General features: G+C 42.8%; 1 pseudogene; it reads left to right on the top strand.

Annotated features, from left to right (window-relative positions):
- LOC106148123 overlaps positions 1-5,337 on the top strand; it is a 15,540-nt pseudogene extending 10,203 nt beyond the window's left edge.
- Positions 5,338-5,790: the final 453 nt, after the last annotated feature.

Here is a 5,790-nt window from a genome sequence, read left to right as displayed (position 1 = left end):
TATAATTTTATAAGTTAATATAAAAGTGAAATTCTAAAATTTATATGAGAAAGTAGAGGATTCTCTCAATAGCCAAATTGATTTAGAAAATGAACAATTCCAGTTGTTACAAATTACCTACCTCCATGATTGATATAAAGTAATTTAATCAATCTTATATAGTATTGCTGCAAATATAGACATTTATCGAAACAGAACACTGTAGCATCCAGAAACAGACCTGTATTTATATGGTCAATAAGTTTTGAACTAATGTGCTAAGAAATTTAAAGGGAAAATATAGCAGTTTCAATAAATAGTAGTAGAATTAAAGCATTTATCTATCAGAACAAGCAAAACAAAATCAAAACAAAAACATTCACTCTTTCATTATATCTAAAATTAATGACAAATTTATCATAGATATAAATGGCAAACCAGAACATACAAAATTCTAAAGAAAATATAACAGATAATATTTGTGACCCTGGGTTAAGCAAATATTTCATAGACAGCAAATAAATATTATAAAGCACAAGAGAAAATGGTGGATAATTTGTATTTAATAAAAACAAAGGATTCTCTTTGAAAGACATTGTAAAAAAAGGATGCCACAGGCTCAGAGAAAATATTTTAAGGTATCACTGATAGGGTTCTTGTATGAAATATTTCTCTCTCAGGAACCCTCTCTCCCTCTCTCGTGTGTGTGTGTGTGTGTGTGTGTGTGTGTGTGTGTGTGTGTGTATCTTGTGTGTGTATCTACTACCACTAATATTTTAAGTACAGAATTAAATACATTTTTTTCTAAAAAATATTTGGGAAGATTGGCACTTAACCAAAGAATCAATATAGATGGTAATAAAAGCCCAAGAAAATAAGCCCAATTCCACTGTAGATAGAAAGATGCGCCTTGAAGCCACAATCAGACACCACTGCACGTCTACTAAGCTAAGTAAAATTTTGAAAAGTATAAGGGGTGTAAGTACAGTCCAGTGGTGGAGTGCTCACCTGCAGTGCACAAAGTCCTGGTTGGATTTCCAGCACCAAGCACACACACACACACACACACACACACACACACACACACGGCCAATACCAAATGTTGCTGAATGGGGAAAGAATAATTGTCATATTTTGCTGTTGGGAAGGCAAAATGGCCGAGACTTTGTACAACACTTTGGCAATTTTTGGCCTTGGATGTGTCCACTCTGCCCTCTTCTCACTCGAGTGCTCAAGTATGAGTATACAATGTGGTAGTAATGCAGTGTTCCGAGGTAGGGAAGGACTTTCTGGAGCAGCCTGGGTTTTGAAAGCAAGTTGTCCCTCAAAGATTTTCCAGTGAATCATGCTGACCCTGAAGCATGTAGCTGAGGGCAGGCTGCCTGTTGGGCTCCCTTTAGCCAAAGTGAAGTGGGGCATTTTCAGTTAAAACTCCATCTACCCTGGTCAGCTTTAGGGATAGATACAGCCGTGGGGGCTCTCTTACAATGGGTGCTTCTCACAAGGAAGGATTTTTAAATCATCCCATAGTCTCTATCTGTAGCAGACACGCTTTAAATGAATCATGTGAGAGTGATTTTCATCTCAGAAGACTCAGGTGATTGGTAAAACTACAGCCCAGGGTGCGGAAGGCAGAAGCGTGCGGATTTCTGCTGTTGGGGGTTGACATAGCAATCTGCTATTTTCCACACATGGAAGTCTCGCCTTGGTGTTGGTTTCTAGTGAATGTGCTGCAAAAAATTAGTGTGCAGAGCAGAGTCTGGTTTGCCACAGTGATCACCTTCTGGAAAACGATGAGGGCAGTGCCCTCTGCATGAAGCCTAGGGCAGAGATGTGAGCCTGGGGATACAGGATCTGGTCACGCAGCTGGGTGAATTAGAGGGAAGGATGGGTGATACGAGAGACATGAGGCACATTACTCTTTCCACAGATCCGAGTGAGCTGACCACATGGACTGGGGTAGGGAGAAAGGAATGTGGAATGTGCACCATCCCCAGTGGCTGAGCACTTATGTGATTGCTCCTCGGTGGGTTCTGAGAGCTGGGAAAGGGGATACTTAGGGTCTCTGAGTTCTGACAGGGGAGGAAATGTGTAATTTGGCTTCCACAGATAGAGAAAACCCTGTCTAAAGGACAAATACGGAGAAGGCCAGGGAGCACTTACACAGACTGGCTGGCATGCATTCTTGACACAGGGACACTGCAGACTCAAGTGGCTCGGGTCAAATGACAGGAAAAAATTGATGGTTTCTGAGACTCCACTGAAGGCTAACGGACATATTCTTTCCTCAGTATAAGAAGGGAGCTGGGAATGCTGTCACATATCTGTAGATCCTGCTACATCAGAGCCTCAGTCAGGAGGATTGTTTAAGCCCTGCAGTTCAGGGCCAGCCTGGGCAATGTAAGAGGAACATATCATTTAGAAAGAAAGCAGGGGTGCAATACAGATTTCTATTTGGTTCTTGGACCTTGGTGCACACATGACAATGTTTTGGGATCCCTTTGTGGGGGAAAACCCACTGGTGAGATTGGGTGGCTTGGGAAATCTATAATCTTCATGCGTGCTGACTGGTATCTATGACAATAGCAACCTGCCACTGAGGTACCTAATTTTTGTGAGGCAGCTACCACACATGGCTCTTTTGAATGGGTGTTCTTTGCTTGCTTCTGGGCACTGACGGAGACTGAAGGGTCTTATGGTGACAGAATCCCGTGCAGTCCTTCCGGCCTAACTTCTCATGCTCACATGCAGGATCACAGGCGTCACCAGAAAAACTGGACATCCTTTGCAGTGTTTAATTATCAAATAAAATGTAACATAGAAGAGTGGGTCAGCCAGAACCTTAGGAGACCATTAGGCTTCAAGAAGAAATGGCCAGCTTCCCCGGAGAGACAAGGGACCTGTAGTTGTGCTTTGTTTCCTTCTGTGGGTACTTGGAGCCCAGAACTCAGAGCTACGTGTGGCTTTGTGACATGTTTACAGATGGTTCTGGGATCCAGTGGAAAACACAGGGTCTGGTAGGCTGCAGCTGCCCTCTGGCCAGTGGAGTCTCATCCTTCCTTGGAGATTAAGCGTGGCCATTCCACTCAGTGGGTCAAACTGCATACAGTGGCGATAGTTGCACACGTTGCACTTCCCACCCACAGCACCACGTTACACTTTCACTACTCCTGAGCTTTTGCTTACTTCTCTGGTGAGAAAAATATAACTGATGACTGGATGATGAAAGGTTTCTCAGTGGGGGGACAGGGACTGTAGCTATGGGTTGCTGTCTGGCAGGGACAAATAATACATCATTCACATGGGTGCTGAGACTATCATAGCTCCTCTTGATAGGAACTAAGCCAAGCACAAAGAGGCAAATAGCACATGATTTCTGTCTTGGATGGAAGTGAAAATGTCAATTTCTAAGGAGCAAGTAAGGTAGAGGTTACGAAGGGCAGGGGACCAGACAGAAGTTGGATAACACGTATGAAAATGTAGTACAATAGGAGGAATAAATTGCAGTATTCAACAACATAGTGGGGTGACTATGTTTCACTGACATTTACCATGCACTTTGAAAAGAACTAGTAGAGAGGAATTTAAAGATACCCAATTAAAGGGGCTGGGGATTTAGCTCAGCGGCAAAAGTGCCTGCCTGGCAAGCGCAAGGTCGTGAGTTCGGTTCCCGGTACCGGAGAAAAACCAAAAAAAAAAAAAAAAAAAAGATACCCAATTAAAAAAAATTAGGAATGGGAAATGATAACTACTCAATAATTACACACTGTGTATGTACACCGAATGCTCACACTGTACTAAATATGCAAAAATAACTATATGTTAAATGTACAGATATTACACATAAAATATTTCTTGACAAAAATACTAATTTAGGCTTATTGGACCTGCAAAATTTATAAATGTACCATTTTCCTGCCTGGGGCAAATCTATAACTGTAACATTTTAGCATTTTCACAGGGCTGAGTATTCACATTTTTGTTTACAGAAATGGCAGTGCAACTCTTAAGTGGTTCCTATAGACATAAGTATGTCTAATGTTTGAGTAAGATATTACCCATATCATATTACTGAAGAAAAGCAAAGTAGAAGGAATACATTTTCTGTTGGGGCACCCTTATAATCCCAGCACTTGGGAGGCTGAGGCAGGAGGATTGTTGTGAGTTTGAGGCCCACCTGGGATACAAAGTGAGCTCAAGACCAGCCTGAACTGAATAGTGAGACCTTGTCTCACAAAGACAAAAAAAGAATATATTTTCTGTAGAGAATCTTAGTTTATTCAGCAGAGAATAGAAATTTACTCTCACTGTAAATAGACTGCGTTCATGCATATCTTATAGTTCAATTTTTAAAAATGTATTTTTTTCCTCCAAGGGATCAACATTTTGATAAAGCAAACAAAGCTATATCTTATTATATAGTGAGATCCCGTCTTTATTGTGAGAACAACCTATAAAAGCTTCAAAGAGTGGTGCCAGAGTTTTGAACAACATGCTTCAGGTAGCGTCCTGGTCCTCTGTGTGCTGTGTGGAGTGCTAGAACATGATGACTGTCCTCTCCACCGAGGAGCTGGGCTCTTTGAAATAAAGCGACCTACAGAACTTGGCCAAGACTCTGGGCCTCCAGGCTGACCCGAGAGCAGACAAGCTGCTAAGGGCTTTGAAAACCCACCTTAAACAGGAAGCACCAAAAGAAAATCAGAATCAGGATGAAAGTAAAGTGTTTGCATCCTCCTGTGATGAGATGGAGGTGCAGATTAAATCACCAGGGGGGAACAAGCCAAGTAGGAGCCAGTGGACCACTTCACCAAAACAAGGAGGCGGTGCAAGACAGTCCACTGGGACTCTGTTTCCCAGCAGGGTCACTCTGAGATAAGCCTGAGTCACTTCACCCAATTGCAGAATCAAAAAGACCAGAAAAACTGGAATCTCAGGACTAGTGGAAAAATCTCTTTTCTACCAGCCAAGAGCCTTTGAGATGAGCATGCAGTTTCCTTAGGAAAAAATGAAATAGATGATAATGAAGATTCAAAGGAACCTTCAGAAATACGTTGTTGCTATACAGATGGATTTTCCAAACTTGGGAACAGGAGAAGATCTGCAGTCATCACTCCAATCTTTAAAGAGCTGCACAAGCCTCATTTTAAGGAAATGGAGTCCACTGATGAATATATTAAGAGAAGGAAGAAACAACACTCATCTCATGAACCGAGAAGAAGCCCAGCGGGGAGCAGGGCTAATGACACCCATGCTCAGAAAGCCTCTCTGTGGCTTGTGCTCCCGCCCCCCAGCAGCCTCGCAAGGCCCAGCCCTAGGCCCTGCCAGGCAGAGCGCTATGAGTCTGAAAGGATCAGTTAAGAACTCTAGTCTCTCAGCGACGAAAATGAACCTCAGGTTTTCAGCTGCTGGTAAAGATAATGACCAAGACTCCAGCCAGAAAGTCGCCACATGTGACCACATCTGGGAACACCACAAAAGGCCAGGCTGTGCTTAGGACACCCACCTTAAAGACCACCAAGGGGAATTCTGCTGCAGCTGCTGCTGCTGCTGCTGCTACTGCTCCTGAGGCTGCTATTGCTGCTGCGGCTGCTATTACCCCATTCAAGCTGAAAACTACAGGAGCACAGACTCCTGTCTCCAATAAGAAACCAAGATTTGATCGCAAAGCAAGTTTGTCTTGTCCCCTTAACTATGAGCCACATAAAGGAAAGTTGAAACCATGGGGGCAAGCTAAAGAAAATAATTGTCTGAATGACATGTGAGCAGAGAGAGTCTCCAAAAGAAAACTTACAAACAACCTTCTCTCCAGCC

This window comes from Chinchilla lanigera, unplaced genomic scaffold, assembly GCF_000276665.1.
Source record: "Chinchilla lanigera isolate Chin_1 unplaced genomic scaffold, ChiLan1.0 scaffold00015, whole genome shotgun sequence".
NCBI lineage: Eukaryota > Metazoa > Chordata > Mammalia > Rodentia > Chinchillidae > Chinchilla > Chinchilla lanigera.
This window is presented reverse-complemented; position numbering and strand designations above follow the sequence as displayed.